At 51.2% G+C, this 25,300-nt stretch overlaps 1 protein-coding gene across 4 annotated transcripts in view; it reads left to right on the top strand.

The window, feature by feature from the left end:
• The window catches only part of FAM110A (family with sequence similarity 110 member A), a 122,222-nt gene that overhangs the window by 47,902 nt on the left and 49,020 nt on the right, over positions 1-25,300 (top strand). The window contains exons 6-9 of one of the 4 annotated variants that reach the window (XR_003524490.1): positions 3,514-3,623; positions 5,100-5,372; positions 8,077-8,159; positions 9,009-11,308. The gene's annotated coding sequence lies outside the window, so the exon portion shown is untranslated. Of the gene's footprint in view, positions 1-3,026; positions 3,139-3,513; positions 3,624-5,099; positions 5,373-6,505; positions 7,753-8,076; positions 8,160-9,008; positions 11,309-25,300 lie in introns of those variants that run through there. The other 3 variants (XR_003524492.1, XM_027620767.2, XR_003524493.1) reach the window with 3 other exon arrangements.

Genomic DNA, 25,300 nt, shown 5'->3' with positions numbered 1-25,300 from the left:
GTATAACACCCTGTGCTCCATGCAGAACGTGCCCTCTTTACAGCAATTGCACTACTGGGTATTTACCCCAAAGATACAAATGTAGTGATCCGAAGGGATACGTGCACCCCGATGTTTATAGCAGCAATGTCCACAATAGCCAAACTATGGAAAGAGCATTTGATTCTTGATCTCAGCTCAGGTCTTGATCTCAGGATCATGAGTTCGAGCCCCATGTTAGGCTCCACAATGGGTGTGGAGCCTACTTTAAACAAACAAACAAACAAACAAACAAACAGAAATCAAAGTCAAGGGGTGCCTGGGTGGCTCAGTCACTTAAGCGTCTGACTCTTGGTTTGGGCTCAGCTCATGATCTCAGGGTTGTGGGATCAAGCTCTGTGTTGGGCTCTGCCTTCAGCGGGGAGTTTGCTTGAGATTCTCTCTCTCCCTCTGCCCCTCCCCCACTCAGGTGTGCGTGCACATGCTCTTTCTCTCTCTAAAAATAAATAAAGTAAAAAAAGAAATCAAAGTCAAGATAGAGGGAGAGACAGGATCTTCACAGTAACATGTCAGCACCTGGGGGCACCTGGGTGGCTCAGTTGGTTGAGCCTCTGCAGAGGATCTTGGGGTCCTGGGATTGAGCCCCGTATCAGCTCCCTGCTCCGTGGGGAGCCTGCTTCTCCTTCTCCCTCTGCCCCTCTCCCTCGCTTGTGCTCTCTCTCTCTTAAATAAGTAAAATCTTAAAAACAAAAACATGTCAGCACCTGGGTCCAGCCATGCCTGAAGCCAATAACCTGGCCTTCTCAGTTATATAAATCAGTAATTTCTTTTTTTTCTTTCTTTCACCTGTGACTGAAGAGTCCAGACTGATACGACTTCCTTGCATGCTTTCCTCTATGTACACCATCGCGGGGACCCTCTATAGAAGCCATTTCTTGTCCTTTTTCAGCACCTGCCCTGCACTTTCTTTCCTCTGGACCTTTGCTCCTATGGGACTCTCTAGAATGCCCTTCTTTCCTTGCCTCCTGCTCTCACATCAAAACAGTCCTCCTATTCAAATCCATCCTGACTTCATCAGCTGAAAGGTGGACCTGACAGGGCCCTTAGACACCAATCCTCCACCATTGTATGGATGGGATAGTGCAGTCACTCTGCGAGACAGGGTCAGATTTGTGGCCAGGATTCCAGTGTTCTGATTCCCTCAAGGCTCTTCTGCAATCCTCCTTGTTCAGCCTTTTCTGTCCTTACCCTCACTCAGGACCGAACAGAGCTCTTCCTGACAACTTGCCTTCTCTCTCACACTGTGGGCCTTTGCACGTGCTGCTTCCTCAGCTTGGGCTGCCTTATTCCTCCCTATCCTCCTGGCAAAGTTCCCCCTTGAACTTGGAGACGCTACTCAAGGATCAGACTTCTGGAAGTCTTCCCTTATTCCCAGGGTAGGTTAGTGTCCTGCCAGATGCCCCCAAGGCCACCTCTGGTGCCTTCATGAACCCACTTACCCCTCTGTATTGTGGGTGTGTTTCGGGCAAGGCGGGTGCTGTGGTCGTTCCTGCAAAGAAGGTTCCCAGGTAGCGTTTGTTAATTGACAAGTGTGGACGAGAAAGGACCCTGCTGGGATGGGGGATAGGCCTGGGCTGGAGACAGGGGTCCGGCCACCACCCCTTTCTAGCTCTGTGGTCGTAGGCAAGTCATTTCCTCTCCTTGAGCCTCAGGTTTTTCAGCTGTTAAAAGGACAGGACAGGGGCGCCTGGGTGGCTCAGTTGGTTGGGCGACTGCCTTCGGCTCGGGTCGTGATCCTGGAGTCCCGGGATCGAGTCCCGCATCGGGCTCCTTGCTCGGCGGGGAGTCTGCTTCTCCCTCTGACCCTCCCCCTTCTCATGTGCTCGCTCTCTCATTCTCTCTCTCTCAAATAAATAGGTAAAATCTTAAAAAAAAAAAAAAAAAGGACTGCACATCATAGGGTTTAAAACTTAAGCAGCCCGAATTTGAATCCTGGCTGCGTGACCTTAGGCAGATTACTTAAGCTCCCTCAGTTTCCTCATTTGCAAAATCAGGATAATCAATACACCTGCCTTGTAAGGCATTTGTGAGCGTTAAATGAGTGAGTATTTATCGAGCTCTTAGAACTATATCGGCACATCTTATAAGAATCCCCAAATAACCATAGAACAACAGAAACCCTTGCCTTCCCGAGAGGAGATGAGAGTCACAAACCATGAAGTGCTGTATGAACGGACTCTGATTGCTCTCACTAAGAAAGCTGCCTGGAAAAGGCTGATTCTGACACTCACTAGGTGCGTGTCCTTGGAGAAATCATGCCATTGCTCTGGGCCTCAATTTTCCCATCTATAAAGTGGACAGGTGAGTTTAGGACCATTGGGGGTGAAACGCTTAGCCTCTCTGAGGCTCGTGACTGAATCCGTGGATAATCGCATGTCTGTCATGGGACCCCGGTGAGGGTTCCACAGGACAGTGTCTGCAGAGGATGTGCCGACCAGGCCTGCCGCACAGTGAGTGCTCAGGAAAAGTGCCTATCCTTAGTGCCACTGTTATTTTGGCCCTTGCATTCCAGGCTTCCCTGAGGCAGGCCTGGACAGGGGATATGCTGGGTACCCATAAAGGAAGGCCCTAGCACATCACCCTCCTGCCAGGATAGAAAAGCGAAGGCAGCTGTGTGAAATGTCTGCCTGTCTCCGAGCCTTATCTGATGGGCTGCGGCGTCAGGGAGAAGGACAAGCCCACAGAGGCCTTGGGGCCTGTCACATATGCCCGCCTCAGTCTTGTCACCTGCCACCTGCTAGGACCTGGGAGTGGGGATGCTGAAGTGAAAAGAGAGAGCAAGATCCAAATCCTGGCTGCTTCCCCTTCTTGCTGTGTGACTTTGGGCAAGCCTCTATACCTCTCTGTCCCGTTTCCTTACTTGTCACATGATGAGGCTTTAAGCAGCCTAGAGGGGAGGGTATGGCTCCAGATCAGGAGGGGTGATTGTTGGCTGAGGCTGAGGCTGGGAGGCCAACAACACAACCCATTCCTGGACCTTTCCCCAGGGTAAGTGAGAGGCAGTTGGGAGCACAGAGGCCTCTCCCTCCAGGTCCTGAGGTGGAGCACAGACTGGCTGGCGGAGGCCCAGGGCTCATCTTGGGATGGAGACAGATTGGCAGACAAAGAGGAGGCAGGCGAGCAGGGCTGGGGTGCCCCTGGGGAGGAAAGGGAGAGGGAGGGGTGGGGAGCAGGAGGGAGGAAGGCAGGGCTGGATGCAGCCTCACAAACCCAGGGCCTGTGAAGTCTCCAGCTGGAGGCTGGGACTGGACCCTTCCCCTGAATGGGGTGGGGAGGGGGGCCTGTTGGTTCCCTCCTCTGGATTTGGGGGAGGGAGGGACCTGGGGGGGGTGAGACTGTGATCAAGCCTTGTCCCCTTCCCACAAAACACGGCCCCGCCCTGGCCACCCTGTGACTGTGATGTCTTAACAGTAGCTCCCCGCCATGGCAGCAGTGCTCAAAGTCCTGACATGTACGTGTCGTCCCCGTTCTCAGGAGATGCGGCTGCTGCGGCCTCCGGGGGACACTTTGAGAACCACCGCTGCATTGTGTGCCCAGTCCGGTTGGGTGCCTGTAGGTGCAGACCCTGAGATGGAGCTGGCATGGTAAGAGGCTTGTCGGGCCAGGGCGCCTGTGGAGGGAAGACAGAGCGGGAGGGCCTCGGCCAGCCGTGCAGGGCTGGTGGCGGGAACCCAGCGGGGAGCTCCGGAGAGGAGTTCACCCCCTATAGGAGCCCGACATTGGGCAGCAATGGCCAGGCCCTGGTTCCCCTGCTGGCTCGGACCCCGCGGGGATTGCCTACGAAGGGCGAGGCCTGGCTCAAAAGCGGAGGGGGATCCTGAAGGTGCTGCAGCTGGAGGCTGTCAGCTAGCCGCGGACCCTGCACCTGAAGGACATGTTCTTTCTGGAAGGGAGACTGGGCACCCCGTCCATGGCTACCACCGGCGTCCACTGTGTGCAGGCTCTGGGCGGAGCATTTACCTGGATGAATGCAGTTTCCGGCCCACCCTGAGAACTCAAATATAGCTGGCCCCATTTAATAGATGGGAAAAATGAGGCACTGAAAGATTAAGTGATCAGCCCAGTAGTGGAGCCAGGATCTGAACCCCTCTCATGCCAGTGTTCATGCCTTGCAACTACCCTGAAAGGTGAAGAACATCAGCCTTTTTTACAACTGAGGAATCTCAGGTATGGAGAGGTCAATGACTTCCCTGATCAGGCAAGTGAAGTAAGTGGAGGCTCTGGGATTTGAACCCTGTGCTGACCCATCTCTTCTAATTTCAAGGTGCCATCTGTCGAATGTTTCTGGAGAGATATAATAGCAGAATTTTGGGCCTGGAAGGAGCCTCCCTAACAATCCTCCAGTGGGGACACCAAGGCTTAGCCACGTCTCAGTGCCTCTGTGAGCCCTAACGGGGCTCCCTGCTGTGTGTGGGATGTATCCACCCATCATTCATGCATTCAGCACACAGCGATGGGCACCTGTGGGCCCACCCTCCAACCCAGGGCACTTGCGGTACAGTGGGGAGGCAAGCATGGTACCAGGTGTCTACATAGACATTGGGGCTGCACTGGGGATTGGGAAAGGTGGCCAACACATTTAGAGATGCATTTGGGGAGGCTTCCTGGAGGAGGTAGCCTGAGAGGAGAGGTGAAAAGGGCATTCCAGGCAGAGGAAGGAGCAGAAGCAAAACGGCTTGCTGATGGGAGAATTCATACTGCTGTTAGGGAATTGATGGGAATCAGTAAGTCTGGATGCTGTGGCCAGGAAGGTGGTGGAAAGTGGAAGTCTGGCCTGGCCAGTGTGGTCAAGTGCTGGACTTGAAACCAGACCCCAGCTCTGTGCAGGGTAGGGCCACTGTCTGCGGGAGAGCTGTCAGCTCCAGGGCTTTGACTTCCCCAGGGTTCCCTCTCGCTTCTCTGACTCCTCTGTGGCTTCCAGACCCTGCCAGGGCCCCCACGATCTCTTCTGATGTTCAAGCCCTTGTTCAATTCTAATAAAGTGGACCTGTGTAATCAGCAGGGTTTTGTGCAAATGGCAGAATGGGACTTCTAAGGCTGGGTCATAAAATGTCTTGTAGCTTCTGTCTTGGTCTCGGGTTCGATCAGCTGGGGAATCCAGCTGCCAGGCTGTGGAGTCACTCAAGCAGCCCATGGAAAGGCCCGCATGGCAAGGAACTGAAGTCCCCCCTCCAGCTGGGGCTGACTTGCCCATCCCAGGAATGAGCCACCTTGGAAGCAGAGCCGGCAGCGTCAGTCAAACCTTCAGATGAGTGCAGCCCGCAAACCAGCCAGCCAAATGGATCCCAAATTCCTGACCCAGAGAAATCATGAGACCTACTAAATGACTCTTGGTATGAGTCCCTAAGTTTTGGGGTGATCTGTTCTGCAGTATCAAATCAGGAGGGATTCTCCACATCCTTTCTTGGCCCCTGTTACTCTGCCTTCTCTGAATTGTTCATTCGGTCATCTACAAATATTTACCGGACATCTGCTCTGTGCCAGGCAGTGGAGATAAACAGGTTACAACACATCAGGCCCCCACCCTCAGAGTCCCAAGATTCATGCCCCCTGTTCTGTGATTTGCTAAATTCATTAAGTCACTCTTTGACTGTTTGAGCTGAATGTCTCAGAATGACCTTTTGGGAGACCTAACCTCTTTTGAGAGTCTCGTAGAAACCAAAGTTTCTCCTCCAGAGAAGTTCAGATACACACAGAATTAAATTGAGGTACAAATTCAAAGGATCCCAGGCCATCCCAAACCAGACTTTAGGCCCCCAGATTCCGAAGACCCAGCCGGCCCCCACAAACGTGTAGCCCTAGGGAGGAGTCAACAGTGCCCCAGCCTCTGAGCTGCTGTTCGCTTCTGTAGAGTATGTAGCCCACGTGGAGGGCTTGGTGGAGGCTGAGCCCTGGGCCTGGGCTCTCCCTTCCTCTCCTCTGCATTCTCAGCAGGATGCCCCTGCAGGAGGCTCGTGGGCCTTGGGCGGCCCTGCCTGGAAGGTTCGTTTAAGAGGAAGAGCCAGAAAGCCCTTTGGTTGTGTGCAGGCCGACTCCTCCAGCCCAGCTTGGCCTGCTGCTAAAGTTGAGGGCTCAGCCTCACGATGGAGCACAGAAGCTGGAAGTACTTGAGAACACAGCCCTGGGGCAGCCGCTGGACCAGCAGCCCCTCTCGGGGAAGCCGCTCTTTCCAGAGGACCAACCTGCCCTGATGTGGAGGTCAGGGCTGTCCCCAGCCCCGTGTGTGACTCAGGAAGCAGCTCATGCAGCTGGGGGGAGGGTGCGGGGAGGGTGGGGAGGGGAGAGGGCGGGTGGAAGGCGGCCTCCTTCCCCCTCCCAAGTTCTTACTTCTCTCCCTCCTCCTTGATTCACTCCCTGATGTCTTTCCTCTTCCATCTTTTCTTTCTTTCCTGCGGTTCCTTTTTCTTCCTCCTCTCTGTTTTCTCCCCCTCTCGTTTTTTTTTTTTTTTTTTGATCTAGTCTTTTTCCTCCTTCCCCCCTCCTTTCCCTCCTCTTTATCTCCATGATGATTAAGAGCCTGGATTCTGGCTGACCTGGGTTCGAATCTCAGCTCCACCACCTACCGGCTGTGTGACCTTGGGCAAGTTACGTAATCGCTCCATGGTTTGGTTTCCTGGGGTGTAAAATGCGATCCTTACAGTATCTGTCTTGGAGGTTTCTCTGAGGAGTAACTTAGACCAGGGCCCGGTCCCTGTGGGTGCTAGGTGTCTGCTCCTTCCCATTAATGCTCTTCGTGCCCGCCTTTTCTTCTCCTGTCAATGCTGCCTCCCTCCCTCCCTCCCTCCTTCCCTCCCTCCTTCCAGACTCTGTGGCCCTGTGCTTACCCCTTGTCCCCCAGGCATCTTGCTGCCCTCCCGGCTGCCCCATCCTTTCACTGTGCAGAGAGGAGGGGGGCCCAGGCTCGGGGCCAGGCTGCCCCAGGAGCAGTTGCTGAGCCAGGTGGTTGGAGCTCTTCCCCGGGCCCCGCCCACCACGAGTGCGAGGAGCTGCCTTTGTGCCACCGAGTGACAGTCTCTCTTGGCGCATTTGGCAGAACCGTGCATCTGGCCCGGGTGCAGCTGAGATGCTCGGCCTGGCAGGCAGCGGCCTCGGGAGGCAGGGTGCTCTGGGATGCCCTTGTCATCCACCTGCGTGGCCCTGCAGGAAGGGTGTGCCCAGCCCCACGGGAGCCCCCTGGTGCCCGGCATGGTGCCCACCACGCGGCGGGAGTGCAGCCAGCGGGTAGGCATGGACAGCCGTATCAGCTCTCCTGAGCCCTTGCTTTGTTCCAGTCCTTGCTGTGAGTGCAAATTCCTTGCATCTTGACAGCCACCGGACAGGGCAGGGACCGGTATCATTCCCCATTTTAGAGATGAGCAAACCGAGTCACAGAAAAGTGGAGGAAATTGCTCGAGGTGGGCTGGGTGGAGGAAAGGACACCTGCAGGAGGGAAGGCATTTTACTGAGGAGGAAACAAGGTGAGTCCTGGTCCACGACGTGAAGCCGGCGATCCTCTGCTACCTCTCAGCTGGTAGGCCCGCGGGGCTGGTCTCAGACATGGGGGCCCTCCCTCCTCGTGCGGGGCGACGCTGGGAAGAGCAGCAGGCTCTGTGCTCCGGGCGGTTCAGCCAGTGTCTCAGGCTTCACAGTTCTTTGAGAGGATTGCCCTTATTTTCCAGGTGAGAAGCCCGAGGCCCAGAGAAGGCAAAGACCGTGCCTGAAGTCACACAACCAGTACATGAGACTCGGAAGTCCCACTTTTCTGTCTTCCAACGTGGAGGCCTGGGGTGGGAGGGCGAAGACAGGGGCGTGCCTGCCGCCACTCTTCCGTTCTGTCTTTGCTGCCAAGGCCAGGCCCTGGTGCCCCTCTGCCCACCATTTGCAGAAAGGCCTGGGCACAGGCATCTCCACTTGGTGCTGGAAGCCAGGCCTGCCAGGCATCACTGTGCTCATCTTCCTTCCTCCCTGCCTGCCTATCTGACTTGGAAGATATAAAATACAATAAAGTACCTGGAGTACACACATCTAATGTGTGCAATTCAATGAATTTTTATGCAGGAACACACCTGTGTGACTACCATCCAGATGCAGATGAAGAACGTCCCCAGGCACCAGCACACTCCCTCCTGCCCATCCCCCAGGTAACCACTCTTCTGATTTTTTTCACTGAAGTATGGTTGACACACCATGTTACATTAGTTTCTGCTGTACGCTATTCTGATTTTTATCACTGTGCAGTTTGCTTGTTCTCAAAATTCATATAAGTGCAATCGTACTCATCGCGTCCATTGGACAGATGAGTCAAGTACAGACCACAGAGGGGAGGTTGGCCCACTGGCATCTCAGAGCCCGGCACCTTTGTAAATGGCTTTGAGCGGAGAAACAAGGGCGGTGGGCACTCGCCAGTGCCCCCCAGCACGCAGGTGCTTTATTTGTCTGATCAGAAGAAGCGCAACTCCTAGCTCCTTGTGGACAGGATGGTTAGGTGCCTAATCTTGTTCATCCAGAGGGATGAAACACAGGGATTCTGGGATCTTTTGCAATCCAGAAAATGTGAGGCAGTTTGCTGCTTCAGGAGCTCAGGGAGAGGCTCGCTGTCTCTACTGGATTGAATAACGTTCCTCCCCTCCCCAACTCATGTCCACCTGAAACCTCAGAATGGGACATTGTTTAGAAAATATTTAGAAATAGTGTCTTTGCAGATGTAATAAAGGGAAGGTGAAGTCATACTGGATGAGGGTAGATCCTAGTCCGACGGCTAGCATCCTTATGAGAGCAGGGAAATCTGGACACAGACACAGACGTCCAGGGAGGACACCATGTGGTGACAGGGAGAGATTGGAGTGACGGGCCTACAAGCTGGAGTACCAAGGATTGTTGGCAATCCCCACAGGGCCCCACTGACACCTTGATTTCAGACCTCCAGCTTCCAGAATTGTGGGAGCATAAGTTTCTGTGGTCTCAAGCCAGTTTGTGGTACGTTGTTACAGCAGCCCCAGAGAACAAACAACGTCCAAGCCTGAGGTCTGGGATCTGCCACCATTGACCCTGCACCTGGGTGGGGTCCATCTCAGGAGAGAAACCCAGGACGCACAGAGAAGCTGCGGAGGATGTCCCAGCAAGAGCCCAGAGCTCGGGGCGCAAATGCTCGCCTTACTGGGGGTGGAAGACAGAAAAATACCTCTCCTCTCAGGTGCCAGTTCTAAAAGCAAGAACCAAAAAGTATCTTGACAGATGACCCTGATGTGAAACCAGCACATTCTAGAGTGTCACCCGACCACACAGTGAACAGTTTGCCGACCCCGCTGCCAGGCAGATCTGCTTTCCTCTGGCCACAGCTCCTCTTGGCTTTATTATTCCCATTTCACAGATGTGGAAATGGAGGCTCTGGGAGTTTAAGTGACTAAAGCCGCAGGAGTGACGGCCCAGGCTTTGGGACCTTGTGACTTTGGGTACATAACTCCCCCTTCCTGAGCATCCCATTAGCTGAAGCACAGGTAACAAGATGCATTCCTGATGGAGCTGCCTTCTCAAGCATGTCACACTACATCTTCACACAGGCCTGGGACACCGCTATTACCAACCCCATCTTACAGCCGGAAACCCCGAGGCTCAGCGAGGAAAGGGATGTGCCTGAGGGACATGCACAAAACCAGAGAAATGTAGGCAAATCTCATCTTGCAGCGTTCTTGTGCAATTTGAGTTGAATACGAGATGACAATGTGAATGGACCTGATACACACTTGGTGCTTAATAAAGGCTTGCTTGAAGTCTCACAGCCAGTGACTGGTGGAAGGAAGAATTCACTCCCAGGTCTGTCTCACCCCGGAGCCCTTTTCAGCCCCTCCTTCCACGTGAAGCAATGAGAATGGTGCCTGGCACAGAATGAGCCTTCCAGAAGGGTTAACTTTGTCAAAATATTCCTTTCAGAAAGTTTGAAAACGTGACTCTTATGCAGAAGGTTTATTTAACTCATGAATGAGAGAACCAGCAGGATGGTTCAATGGAGGACAAGATGGCAAATTAGGTAGAAAACTGGTTAATGTCTTACAGTGACAAAACCATAAGCTTTAGCTTTATTTTTAGTTCAGGACAAAACCGTTTGCAACTGTGCATCTTTTACAAGTTAAAGTATAACTTCACCGAGTAGGAAGTCTGATCAATAATAAACAGCAAAGTCAAACAAAGGTATGTCTCCTAGAGAATCAGGTGACCCAGTCAGGCTGATCAGACAGCGTCTGAGAATGACCTCGAAAGGGCACACTGACTTCCTTTTGTCTTATGTCTCTGTCTTGGATATTTTTCTTTACAACTGTTATTACCACCAGTACCACTACTATTACTATGATTCGGCTTCTCTCTGCTGAAGGGCAGCTCACAGAGCTCATAGGTTCCTTAGAAGGACACACAGACCCCACTGTCCCCTTCACACAGGGGCCCAGGGCAGAGCCCTCGCCCACAACTGATAGTCTGGGACAACACTGGCCAGAGAGCAGATCCCACACAGGCTGAAGTGGGGTGGGGTTGGGGGCCAGCAGAAGAGTCCTATGGCCCTGTTGTGTTACTAACCATGCCATGGAAACATCTCTAGCGCATCACCTGTCAAGTAAAATAAAGCAGCCCATACCTGAGAAGTGGAGGGGGGGGTGTGTGATCCCATGTAGGTCCATATGTGTATGTATGTGCATTTGTGGTGTGCATACGTTTATAAGTATAAATGCATTTGTATGTACAAGTATGGATACATTGATTTATAAGTGTGCATGTAGGAAAGCTCTCTGGAGAAATACCGGTGGAAAGGGAGGTATGGACTGAGAGTTGTCGACAGATGACCCTGATGTGAAACCAGCACATCTCAGTCCCAGTGCGGGGATGTGAGGATGAAGGGGGAACAGTCCTGTAGAACCCACTGCACTGTTTACGTTGGTGACCTGCAACGTGTCTTCCTGTGTTACTCTCTTCCTGTATGCTATCTAAAATGTATTCGTATATGTACGTATACAGCGTATGGTAGATTTCTGGCAGCTTGTCCCAGGGACTAAGAATGGGAGGTGGTCTTTCCCATCGGTTTCCCCCCCACCCCCTGCCCCGTACTCTGGCTTCGCGTCATCGTTATTATTTGGGACCATGAACACCCCTCCGGCCCCGCCATCTCTGGGGACAGAGCCCAGGCTTGCAGGCGGGGATCCCGGACGCCGGCCCCCCTGGGGTCCCGCGGGGTGAGCCGGAGGAAGGGGTGCTGGCCTCGCAGGGCGCTCTCGCCGGCCTCCCGGGCTGGGCCGGGTCCGCAGCTGACGGTGCGGGTGGGGGCGGGGAGCAGATGGACGGGGCGCCCGACGGCTCGGGGTCCCCTGGTCCCGTCCAGGTGGCTCCGGCCGACTACGGGCCAGCTGCGGGGGCCGGGGAGGGGCGGGCAGCCCGGATGGGGAGGGGACCCCGTTTTCCATGACAATGCCAAGGCGGCGCGTACAAAGGCGCCGCAATCAGCGTTTTATTGGTTCGAGTTAATTATCTGAGGAGGGAAGGGGGCGGGCGGGGCTCGGCGATTCCCTCGTGGGGTTGGGGATGGGCTGGGGTGGGGAGGCGAGACCTGAACGGGAGGGGGCGATGGGAAAGCGGCTTTTCTCAGTCTCGGCAGCCGGGAGCTCCGTGGCAAAGCGCCATCGCCCCCTGGTGGGTACCTCACTCATTCGTTCCCTCCCTCATTCATTAGTTCACTCGCTCGCCCATTCACTGTGTTGCTCGGCGGAACATTGTAAGAGCGAAGTGCTGAGAACAGGGCCCTGCGGCAAGTGGGGCACAGTTTTTTTAAATGCCCGGTCCTGGGCTGGGCACCTCCTGGTTGCCATTCACACCAGCGAAAGGCTCTCAGCCTAGTGCTGCAGGCTGACTTATAGACAATTATAATGCAGCCTGATAAATGCTAGAGTGAGGGCAGCATGGCTGGATGCGGGGCCCAGAGGAGGATCTTTGGGAGAGGAGGGAATCCCGGAGGGCTTACTGGAGGAGGCCCAGTTTCAGATAAGACCTGAGTGACAAGTGGCAACTAGCCAGGTGAGGGAGTGGAGGGGCATAGGAGATGAGGGCCTTGCCGGAAAAGGGTTCAGCAGGTGCAGAGCGGTTGCACAAAGATCAAGTAAGGTGCACTCTGGGAAGAGCAGCTTGCTGGGGGAGGATTCTGGAACTCACTGTGCAAGGGTGGAGGTGGGCAATGAGGTGGATAAGTGGGCTGGGGTCAGATGAAAGTGTGGGCTGTGGGTGGGGCGGCCTGGGACCACCTGTCAGATCATTTCCAGTTTATCATTCTCTCCTTTAGGTTTGGGGAGAATTTGGCTGCCTCTACCCCCATCTAAATTGCTCCCATATGGATTCAGACCTTATCATTATCCCCCCATGACCACTGTCCCGTTGTCTCCATGTGTCCCTTCAATTTGCTTTTCAGTCTGCCTGCACTCTCTTCCCCAAAACGACCTTTCTAAAAGCAAAACCACGTGGCATTACTTTTCAAAGTTATAATGCATAAGATTTATAACCCAGTGGCTGTGACAGAAAACCCTTAATAATTGTTTAAACAAAGGAGAGGCAGGGCGCCTGGGTGGCTCAGTCGTTAAGCGTCTGCCTTCGGGCTCAGGTCATGATCCCGGGGTCCTGGGATCGAGCCCCACATCGGGCTCCCTGCTCGGCGGGAAGCCTGCTTCTCCCTCTCCCACTCCCCCTGCTTGTGTTCCCTCTCATTCTCTCTGTCAAATAAATAAATAAAATCTTTTAAAAAAATAAACAAAGGAGAGGCATTCCTCTTTCACGTCAATAAAGTCTGAAGGTAGGCAGTCTAGTGCTGGCATGGTGCTGCATAGTTTGGGGAACTGGACTCCTGTCTTGTTATTTCACCATCTTCAGTATATGACTGCCATTTCATGGCCCAATGTGGCTGCTCAAACACCAGCCATCACATCTGCCTCCCAGATGGAGTGCCTTCCAGTCATCAGAAAGGAGAAAGGGGTCAAAAAGGGAGGGAAGTCACATATGATCTTTTTACTTATATTCTATTGGTCAGAACTTGATTACATGGCCACCCTAAGAACAAGAGAGGTTCCAGGCATCATGTGTCCAGATAAAAATTGGAGTTCTCTTTCAAAGGAAGAAATGGAGCCTGGATATTGGGGATAACCATCCGTCTCTGTCACACTCAAGAGTTCCACTTCTAGGAGTGTGTCTTACAGGTGCACAGCCATGTGACATACCTACAAGGTTATTCACTGCAGCATTGTTGGTGACAGCAGAAAACTGTAAACAAGTTCAATAGGGGACTTGTTAAACAAATTTGGGGACATCCGTAAAAGGGAACACTATGCAGCCATGAACATAAATGACCAAGCTCACTATGCACTGATATGAAATGGTATTTCACACATCCCACTTTGGAAAATAGTTTGGCAGCTTCTTATAAAGTTAAACATACACCTATCCATGACCCAGCAACTTCGTCTCTAGGTTTCTGCTCCCCCCACACCAAATCAAAACATATGTGCCCACAAGGACTTATATGCAAATGTTCATAACAGTTGTTTGTAATAGACAACTGGAGACAGCCCACTGTCCATCAGCTAGTGAATGGATAAGCAAACTGATGAATCCATATCTTGGGATACTACACTGCAGGATACATGAGTGAACTACAGACATGTGCAACAACTAGGAAGAATCTCAAAGCATGCTGAGCAAAAACAAGCTGGACACAAAAAACAACTTGCTACAATGATGCTCTTTATATCAAACTCTAGAACAGGTGAAGTGAGTCAAGCCATGGTACCAGAAACCAGATACGGTGGCTTCCTCTGGGAATGGAGGGATTGATTGGGAAGGGGCATGAACAAACTTGGGGAGCTGGAAATGTTGTGTATCACAACTGAGTGTTGGTTACACGAATGCGTTTCTCTGTATGTATATTATACCTCAATATTTTTTATAAAGCAAGGTGCGGAACAGCGAGTAAATGATGCTATCCTTTATGTTTACAATGAAAAGGAATTTGCTTGTATCTGCACAGACTCTCTGGGACAGGCCGGTAACAGTGGTTGCCTATGGAAGGGAAACTGGTGGCTGGGGCTGGGAAAGAGGGGGACTTTTCTCCATATCCTGTTGCACCTGTTGACCCTGAAAGACACAGGTGAATGTACTATGTAAATAGAAACTGAAAAGGAAGAGATCGGTTATGTGCAAATTTGACATCGACAAGCCCCTGCTTTAAACCCCTCGATGGCTCCCCCCTTGCCATCAGTGCAAAGTTCAAACTCTGAGCTCTCCCTGCCTCACCTGCCCACCCCCCCAACCACCCCAGCAGTACCCTCTCCAGCTACTTGCCACTCCCCACAGACAGCTCAGCTCCAGGCTCTCTCAGTTCTTTGTGCCCATGCTGTGCCCTCAGCCGCTCCTGTCCCGGAAGGCTCGGCTGCTGGTGAAGCTCTCCCCAGTCCCCAGTCTGAGTGGGTTCCCCTGTCCCCCTTGGTCCTGCAGCACTCTGCCCCGCCCCTTCCTCATTGGTCCAGACCACTGTGTTTATTGGTGCTAGCTGTGAGCTGGCCTCCTGGGTCCCCGGAGACAGATGGGAGCCATCTCTGGGGAGAAACCTGCTTCCATGTCTATTCTCCTCCAGGTAGAGGGCTCCTCCCGCCCAGAGATTCTGACGGAGTCCTCTCCCCCCAGGCCCAGCTCTGGCCTAGGGCAAAGGCCTTGATAAAATGTGTTGTTTTAAAATCAAGTATTTGCTGCCCAGAGAATACGTTTCATGAGAAGACCAACGGGGCCTTTTAGAACACAGAGAGAAAACACACCATTGTGGGATTATGTGATATGTCCAAGTCCTAACCCCTGGTTCCTGTGAATGTGACCTTCGGAAATGGGGTCCTTGCAGATATAAAGTATAAGGTTGTGCTGGGTAAGGGTGGGCCCTAATCCATGGGCTGGTGTCTTTATGAGAGGAGGGAAATCTGGACACAGACACCGACGTCCAGGGAGGACTCCGGTGGCGATGTGGCCAGAGAGTGGAGTGACGGGCCTACAGGCCCACGCACACCAAGGACCACGGGCAACCCCGGCAAGGAGCTAGGAGGCGTCCTCCCCTGGAGCCCTGAGAGAGAGCAAGGCCCTGCCGATACCCCGATGTCAGACTTCCCGCCTCAGAACTAGAAGAAATTTCTGTTGCCTTAAACCACCCAGTTCGTGGTAATGTGGGACTTGAGCCCTGGGGAACTTTATACACACTAAACCAGTCAACACCTAAGACAATTACGGGTAGTGACGAGCACTTTGGAAAAATAAAACAAAACATGAAACAGGGCGTGTGGCAGGGAGTGACTGGGAACAGCATCACCTTAGCCAGGGTGGTCAGGGAAGGCATCTTGGAGGAGGTGATGTTTCAGTGGAGACGGACAAGATGAGGACCCCACCGTGTAAGTAGCAGGCGGAGGTGCTGGGGGCAGGCGCGGGGCTTGGCGTGTTTGAAAGCTACTGGATGCAGGCCTGATGATGGCGGACACCTTGCTGGGGTCTTTGGGGGAAGTCCCCAGGACTGAAGCAGGAAGGGACTGTCCTGTCTTTGCCTCCGTAGGTCTCAGAACCTGCTGTGGGGCTGATGCGGGTCACCCCTCGGCCGGGGCCGGCTGGCAGCCGATGGAGGAGGCCAGCTTCACAGCTGACACTGCGGCTGTAATTGTGATTAACTACCGGGTCCTCTTCCCGGCTCAGGCCTGAGGCCGCGGGTGCGACAGCTGCAGAGTGAAGCAATGAGGCCAGGAAGGGGTTAATGGGCTGCCCCTCCATCTGAGCCCTTCACACAATGAGGCGGAGGTGGGGGGGCGCCTCTGGTGGGGGCGTGTGGCCTCAGCTGGGGTGAGTGAGTGGAGGGGACAGAGGCCTTATCCTTGGGGACGAGGCCAGTACTCTGTGGGGAGAGGGGTCAGAGCCCGCCCCCCTGTTGTTATTTCCATCCATCCCCATCCTCCCCTCCCCCCCCTCCCCTCCCAGCCAGAGCATCCCAGACAACTGCCCTCTGGGCTCCAAAGTGGGCAGCATCGTCAGCCTCACGGAATTCTGAAGCACAGTCTGAAAGTCAAAGAATTGTAGAATCGTGAAATGTCACCGCGGAGGGGGAGCTCATTTATTCCTGTTGCTTTCAAGCTTTTTTGCTTAATTGTTAGCATCGAAGCCCAGAGGCCGCACCCCTGCCTCATTTTCTCCCCCAATAATAAATAGTGTGTTGATTACCTTGAGAGTGGCCTGGGTGTCAGCCTAAATCATTCATCCCCAGCGCTGCCACTGAGAACTGGGGCACGTTGGGGGGTCCCGACAAATGTCTCACTATGCAACCACCACCACACGGATACATAGAACATTTCCCCCAGAAAGTTCCCTCATGCGCCTTTGGGGTCAATATCATTTCCCCCTAATCCCTGGTTGAATAAGGGCCCCCCAAATCCAAAGACATGGAGTTCTAGTCCCTGAGTTTTGTAAATGTTACCTTATTTGGAGAAGGGATCTTTGCAGATGTGATTAAATGAAGGATCTTGAGGTGAAGAGATGGCTGGATTACCCAGGTGGACCTTCAGTGCCATCACCTAGGTCCTTATGAGAGAGAGGCAGGTGCCCCCAGCCGGCTCAGTCGGTAGAGCACGCGACTCCTGATCTTGGCGTCGTGAGTTCAAGCGCCACATTGGGTGAAGGGCTTACTGAAAAAAAAAAAAAGAGAGAGAGAGAGAGACAGAGAAGCAAACTTGCAGAGGGGGAGGCTGGTGACCATGGAGGCAGAGAGTGAGGGTTGTGGCCACAAGCCAGGGACTGGCTGGAGCCACCAGAAACTGGAAGAGGCAAGGAACACCTTTTCCCATGGAGCCTTCTGAGGGAGTGCAACCCCGCAGACACCTTCATTTCAGACTTTTGGCCTGGGAACCGTAAGAGAGTAAATTTCTGTTGTTCTAAGCCATCCAGTTTGTGGTACTTTGTTCTAGTAGCTGTAAGAAATGAATACACTTGGCAACCATGCCCTGTTTTCTGCTCGTGTACTTTTGCCTTTGCAAGAGTGTTAGATAAACGGGATTCCACAGTATGTAGATTTTTGACTCGGCTTCTTTCACTCGGCATAACGCATTTGGGATTCATTCATGTTACATTTCTCAGAAGTCTGTTCCTTTTAATTGCTAAGTAGTATTCCAGCGTATGGATACACAGCGACTTATTTCTCATTCACCAGTTGAAAGGCATTTGGGTTATTTCCAGTTTGGCACGATTATAAATAATGGTGCTATGAACCTGTGCACACAGGTCTTTGTGGGGACATAAGTTGTCCTTTTTCTAGGGTTGATATCTAACAGTGGAATTACTGGGTCATACTGTAAGTATATTTATAATTCTACAAGAAACCGATGAACTTTTCCAACAGGACTGTACCATTTCACATTCCCACCAGCGCCTAGTATTGTCAGATGAAAAAATTGTCTTGGCCATTTACATAGGTACGTAATGATCACAGGGTTATCGCAAGGATTGAACGAGAACGATGCCTCGCACGAGAATGTGTGCTCCCTGCCTCAGAAATGTCAGCTCTTTCTTCTGTTATCACTGTGGGGAGGCCAGGACATAACCAGCGCCACAAAACTCCAAGGCCAGGTGGGCCAGGTGGGCAAGGCAGGGGCTCTGGGGAGCTGGCAGGCATGTGCCCATCTTGAAGGTCGGGGTCTGCAGGAAACAGCAAGGTAGAGGTTTGAGTGCAGGTGGCTTTCCAGGGAGTGGCCTTAGGATCTTAGGGGAAGGAGGGAAGCAGGGTCAGGCATTTGCAGCAGCGGCCTCGGCCAGTCCCCAGTCCTGTCAGGAGCTTTGGAGCTGGGACAGCCCTTCAGAGATGTCACACTGTGAGACAGGGAGGTCAGGCCTCTTCCCCCTGCCTTGACCAGGCTTTGGAGTGGCTGCCCCTGGGGGTGGGGAAGTCTTAGGTACAGCAGCCCCTTCAGCTGAACCACCAGCAACCAAGGCCAGAGGCATGTGGGGTCTGGTGCCCGGATCCAGGTGACATCCACCAGCGGGGGAAGCCACCCCACGTGGTCGGAGCTTCCAATTTTTCAAAACTAGCTGTAAATCTATGTGTTGAAGTTGTCTCCTTGTTTTTTAAAGTGCTGGAAACCCTTGCGGACTTTTAGATCATGCTGTGAGGAGCTAAGGTGGCAGGCCTAAGGGCTGGGTGGGGCCTGGGGCTGCCTGCTGATGTCCCCGGGTGTGAAAGCTACTCTGTCACCTCTGATATCATGTTAACGTCTGGTTCCCCAAGGGGTGAGCTCTATGGGACAAGCGCCTTTGGGTTTTGCTCCGCACAGCATCCCCAGCGTATAGGGCAGGGCTTGGCATGAGCTGAAGAAGGAAGAGAAAGTGAAAGAGCGGAGAGCCAAACTGGGTGACTTGCTTCAGCTCACGGGGTATTTGCTTGCAGAGAAAGTCGTTAAGTTTTGAGATAATTTGTTACACAGCATCTGACAATGAATACCTTATTATGGAATGTATGTAATACATTTTATTACATATAATCACAATTTCTCTCACACCCACACATCAGATTCATCAAATTCTGTTACTTCACCCTTCAACACATATCCAGAATCCGAATACTTCCTCCCACCTCCAAAACCACCACCTGGGTCCACGGCCACCATCTGTACTCTCCTGGGTCATTGCCGAGCCTCCCCACTGGTCTCCCTGCCTCCCTCCTTCCCCTCACTGCATAGGTGGAACAGCCATGGGAGAGGTGACCCCATGGCCTCTGGGGGCCTACAAGAGGCTTTGAGGAGGAGGCCTCTTTGGGGAAGCAGGGTGTTTATTAGGGCCTTTCTGAGGGGAGGTCTCTCCCTCACGCGGAGGAGTGGCTCCCGAGGGCCCAGGACAGAGAGGGTGGTGTCGAGGCCAGGTGTGGTCCTGGTCACTTCATAGCACCCGGGGGTCCTCGTACTTCGTACAGTTTGGAGCGCCCCCCCCTCCCCCGCCCCGGTCTAAGCGCATGCGTGTGGGAAGGGGTGTGCCCGTGTGCATTCCCCGCAGGGGCAGGGCGGGGCGGGGCTGGGCGTGTGTCCTGGTTTAGAGCACAGGTCTAGTGTTCCGGGTGTGCGGTCATGGGCAATTTGTCTAACCTCTTAGTGCCTCTATTTCCTCTTCCATAACAGGAAACTAAAAATACTAATACATACCTCATAGGGCTATCGTGAGGATTTCATGACTTAATATGTGCAGAAGGGTTAGGACAGTATTAGCACACGCAGGAATTACATAAGGGCTGGCTCTTAATATTATGGGCTAAGATCAAATCCTAGCTCTGCCATGGACATGCTGTGTCCAAAATCACCGGTGCGGGTGATTTTGCCTCTCTCGGCTCAGTTTCTTCACCTGTAAAATGGGATCATATTGACACTATCCATAGAGCTTTTGTGAGGATTCAAGGAGAAGCCATATGGGGAGGTCTCCCTCCCGTTCATACAAGTATGGGAGCCTCTAGGTAGCTGCCTATGTGGCCATGGGCAGGCATTCCTGGGGCCTGGACTCTTACATCCACTCTGAATGGAGCCGCCTTCTGCAGGACCCCAAAAGATCCACCTTCCAGGCACACCCCTTTCTTGCCCATTTCCGCTTCTTGGGTTGCAGCGCCACCTTCTGGCCCAAATCTACATTGCATCCAGAGCCGACCACCGGCTTGAGGGGAAGGGGATAGGCCTTTGGGCACGGCTGTGTGCATCACACACACACACACGCGCGCGCGCGCGCGCGCGACACCAATGTAGGTATCAACCTTTCTCTGTAGAGCCTGAGCTTCAAGGGAGGTCACACAGAACCAGCTACTAGCTGGGGTTCACATCCACATCCCCTTTCCCCCCACTCCAAACACCCTCCTAGGGTGAGTTCAAGTTCTGGACTTGCCGTTCCCCTTTACTTAGAGAGGAGCCAGGAGCTGAGGTTGGGGTCCTGGGAAGAATGTCAGGGCTGTCCCCCAGGACCCAGATTGAAGAAGGAAGAGCACTAGAATGAGAATCCCGAGGCTGGGGTCTCAGTCTGGCTCCCCCAACCACCAGTGGGGCAACATTTGGAAAATCCTTACCCATTTATTTTGGCCCTTACCATTTTGAATATAGTCACTGCAGGGAGAGCATTTAACATGGGCATTAGGTTCTAATGTGAGGAGAAAATGCTAGAAACAGACAATTTTCTAAAACTCCAAAAAATCCTTTAAATCACCCATAAAGTACAGTTTTCTGAATGAATCCTTTGCAGTAATAAGCACACTGGACAGAAAGACGGTCAGTGTGTGGCAGCGATTGTAGAGGTTTGCAAACTCTGATTTTCCATTCAGCTCTCACTCAGATGTGTGGGATTCTGCCCACGCCCCCCGCATCTTGCTCGCTGCTGGGCTTATGTCCAGGCAGAATCACCCACACTATGTACATTGTTCTCCCTTCTCTCTCTCTCCCTCTCTCTGGGCACACACAGTTGTATTTCTGAAGTTATGTGATAAAAACAGCTAACATTTATGGAACATTTATTATGCATCATAATAAGTAAAGTTCTGAGCCCTTTACCTGCATTCATTCCTATCATCCTTCTAGAAATGCTTTGAGGTAGGTACTGTTTTTACAGATGGGGAAACGGAGGTACTGAGAGGTTAAGGAACTAGCCCAAGGTCATACATCCAGTGAATGGTAGAGTCTGGACTTGAAGCCAAGGGGTCTAGGACCAGAATCCACACTCTAAACTGTCCTGCTACCCGCTTGAATGGAAACCCTGAGGCATGGGTACATGTCTGTGGGGCCACTGGCTCCATCGGGCAGGCTAGAACCTGGCCTGTGTCATCTGCGTATCCCCAGGACTGGTCCCTTCTCGCCAGGACCCACTCAGGGTGTGTGCTCAGTAATTGTTGGACAAATGCACATGGCTCACTGAGCCCCAGTGTCTTCACCTGTCAGACTGGAGTCACAGCGCTTCCGATGGATTGCTGGAAGCCCCTGTGAACTGTTAGTGGGCAACCTCTCTTTAAAGACCCTCCATTCTCCCTCACCCACTTCCTGTTCATCCCTGCCTCAGGCTTTCAGTCTGCTCCATCTGGTGACTTGCACCAACCCGGGTGAGCTGATTATGTGCATATTTGCCAACGCTGCATTCAACATCATAGTTGTAGCTTGAAATCAGCAACAGGGAGAGTATTTACACTGTGGAAATTGGCAATGGTACAAATAGGATGATTTCCCCTTAGAGATGTTAAACATTTCCTGCTGCCAGGACAAAATGGGTCCTCTAGAGACTACCTCCAGGGAGCAGCGTGGTGGAGTGATCACACCTGTTGGCTCTGGAGCCAGATCGTCTGGGTTCAAAGTCCAGCCCTATCACTTACCAGCTGTGTGATCTGGTTCAGTTACTTAACCTCCTTGAGCCTCATTCATCTCATCCAGAAGACAATTCCCTTTTTCATTAAGGATTCAATGCAAGCATCCATGTAAATGTTCTCTCAATGAATGTTATTTATGAATATTCCAAATCAGCCTAGGAGGCGGGTGAATGTTCTTGTTTTCCCATCTGAGGGAAGGGGGTGATGGCAATGGGATTTGCAACGTCAAAGGGGAACCTCAGAGAAGGGCAATGTGTTACCGCAGGTTGAGGACCTAACGGAGGGTGTCTTGAGCACTGGCAGGCCAGATCTTTGTAAGCCAGTACGGGCCGTGTGCATGGCGACTGGCGGACAAGGACCTCCTTCAGTTCTTTGGAGGGAGGGCTGCTGTTAGCTCTTAAGTCTGGGGCAGTGTTGGGGGGAAGCAGGTGATCTAACCAACAATTATCTCTGCCTTCCCCTCCCCTTCCTTCTTGCTAGCAAGCACTCCTAGAGGGATGTTGTGGGGTTGGTGACACGTGAGATGTAATGTATATAACAAGAATAGTACAAATAGGGAGAAGGCATACAGCTATATAGGAGTAACATTTCTGCATCTGCCATTAAGGTAGTATAAATCTGAAATAGAGTCTGACAAGTGAAGATGTACATGGTAAGCCTAAAGCAATCATTAAAAAAAAAGTGAAAAAAAATTAAAAAGCTGGAAGTTTGTAGAAAACTCTCAGGGCATCTGTCTAAGCATGACTTCACATCACCCTTTTGTGAGCACTAAGTTTGTTAACTCATAGGAAGCCCTTGGAAAAGTACTCAGCATGCAGTAAGCATGTGATAAGTTTCAGTTGTTCTTATCCTCACAATGATTTTATGGGGCAAGCTTCTTTACTTTCCCTATTATACAGGTAAGGAGACAGAGACGCAGAGATGGACAGTAAATTGCCTGAGGTCACACAGCAAATAAGCAGGGGAACCAGATCAGAACCCACGTTTGTTAGACTTCAAAGCCTCACACCAGTGCATAGAGAGGCAGTTCTGAGGACTTTCATCACTGTGTTGTTTTCAGTAGCTTAAAATCAGACACAATGCAGATGTCCACCAACAGCAGCTATTCTGTAAACCCTGGCATGCACAGCCAGGAAGTGCTTTGTACTGGGTATGAGAAATGAGGTCACCCTATACACAGGGACGTGGGACCGTCTTCAAGATTCTGTTCAGTAAAAAGAACACCTGAAAAAAAAGTTCCACAACCCACAGGAAACAAAGCCAAATATTCCATAAAATCTAAGGGTGTGTGTGTGTGTGTGTGTGTGTGACCTATAGAGGCTCATATGAAGCAGATGAAGGTGATTTAAACAATAGGATCTATTTATAGGACCCTCCCTTTCTTTAGACTTATATTTTTATTGAGTTTTGAGATAACACATACTCAAAGAAAAAAATTCAGAGTACAGCAAAGTGTCAAGAAGAAAAAAAAATCACCAGAAATTCCTTTCTCCAGAATTAACTAGGCTAACATGTTGGTGTATGTCTTTCCAGGCTTCTGTGTGACCGTGTGTGTGTGTGTGTGTGTGTAGGCATATACGTACATATAGAAACATATCCATATGAATATGAGAATTCTGCTGCTCTAACAAAGTGTCCCCCACATTGTAGAAGCTTAAACAACATAGAAGTTTATTTCTCTGCCACATTAAACCTGGGTTCCCCGTAGAATAGTGGCTCCATAATCATCAGGATTGCAGCCTCCTTCTATATTCTTGCTGTATTTTCTCATCCTGTGGCTTCCTCCTCATGGTCTAAGATGACTGCTCCAGATCCAGCTATCACATCTGCATTACTAGCGGCAGGAAGGGGAAATGGGAAATGGAGATCCCGCCTCTTCCTTTTAAATATACAACCAGAAGCTGTGCACATTATCGTTGGTAACATCCCATTTGTCTGAATGCAGTCACGTGGCCATCCCTTACTACAGGGAAGCCTGGTAACTGGGGTCTTTACTCTGGGCTGCCACGCACCCAGCTGAAAGTCAGGGGTTCTAGGACTACGAAAGAAATGGGAGAATGGACACCATAGAATTCATTCTTTTAAAATTTTTATTGTTATGTTAATCATCACATATTACATCATTCGTTTTTGATGTAGTGTTCCATGATTCATTGTTTGTGTATAACACCCAGGGCTCCACGCAGAACGTGCCCTCTTTAATACCCATCACCAGGCATAGAATTCATTCTGTTAATAATAATAGCTTCCTCCATCAAGACAGTTCTGTATCTTACATTCTAACCATTGAACCCAGGGACCCAGAGGACGCTGGCTTGGGCCAAACTGCTAGTTGTAACAGAGCAGACTGTCTTTCTTCAGGCATAGCCAGGAGCTAGCTGCCTCTGCACATACGGAATTTTCAACTGAAAGCCATTTCCAGATGGAAGGCAGAGTCCTGGCAACATCAACATTTACCATGGCATTTCCTCCAGACTTTTCCCCGTCGCCATCATGAAGACAATCAGGAAAGGCCATTCCATTGGAAAATCAGAGTTGTAAGATGATGATGTGTGTCCCAGACCCTCTCTGGCAAGTTTTGACCCCTCTGCTGATCATTCTTAAAATGATACCATTAGTCTGCGCATGTGTAAATCCCATCCTGCCTACAAAAGCACTCATTTTTTTGTTCCTTCTTTTCACTTCCAGAGGAGGAGTTTGAGCACGTGTGTGTGTGTGTGTGTGTGTGTGTGTGTGTGTGTGTGTGTGTGTAGTGAGAACATTTAAGATCTACTCTCTTAGCCACTTTCAAGTGTACAATACAGTATTGTTAACTATAGTCACCCCACTCTACATTGCATCCCCAGAAAGCATTCCTCTTATAACTGTAAGTTTGTATCCTTTGACCAACATCTCCTCATTCCCCCTGCCCCCACCAGCCGCCAGCAACCACCCATCTACTCTCAGTTTCTGGGAGTTCCATTTTTTTTAGATCCCACATGTGAGATGGAATAGTAGTTGTCTTTTTCTGTCTGACTAATTTCATTTAGCAGAATGCCCTCAAGACCCATCCATGTTGCCACAAATGGCAACATTTCCTTTTGTTTTTTTTTTTAAGGCTGAATAATAGTCATGTCTGCATAATACATTTTCTTTATCCATTCATCTGTGGATGGACGGTGGGATTGTTTCTATGTCTTGGCTACTGTGAGTAGTGCTGCCATGAACATGGAGTGCAGAGCTCTCTTTGGTAGAGGTATTTTATTTCCTTTTTTTAAATTTTTTTTTAAAGATTTTATTTATTTATTAGAGAGAGAGAATGAGAGATAGAGAGCACAAGAGGGAAGAGGGTCAGAGGGAGAAGCAGACTCCCCGCCGAGCAGGGAGCCCGATGCGGGACTCGATCCCGGGACTCCAGGATCATGACCTGAGCCGAAGGCAGTCGCTTAACCAACTGAGCCACCCAGGCACCCCTGTATTTTATTTCCTTAAGATATTTACCCAAAGGGTGTTATGAACAAACAATGAATCATGGAACAGTACACCAAAACAAATTATGTAATATATGGTGATTAACATAACAATAAAAAATTAAAAAAAAAAGATATATACCCAGAAGCGGGATGGCTGGATCCTAGGGTAGCTCTATTTTTAACTTTTTGAGGAACCTCCATACTGTTTTCCAGAGGGGCTGCACCAGTTTGCATTCCCACCAACAGGGCACGAGGGTTCCTTTTTCTCCACATTCTCGCCAAGACTTGTCATCTCTTGTCTTTTTGATATGAGCCATTCTAACAGTTGTGAGGTGCTATCTCATTGCGGTTTTGATTTGCAGTTCCCTGATGATGAGTGATGTTGAACTTTTCTTCATGAACCTGTCAGCCATAAATATGTCTT

Source organism: Zalophus californianus, chromosome 8 (assembly GCF_009762305.2).
Source record: "Zalophus californianus isolate mZalCal1 chromosome 8, mZalCal1.pri.v2, whole genome shotgun sequence".
In the NCBI taxonomy this organism is placed as follows: domain Eukaryota; kingdom Metazoa; phylum Chordata; class Mammalia; order Carnivora; family Otariidae; genus Zalophus; species Zalophus californianus.
The sequence above is the reverse complement of the archived record's forward strand: the minus strand, read 5'-3'. Positions and strand labels throughout refer to the sequence as shown.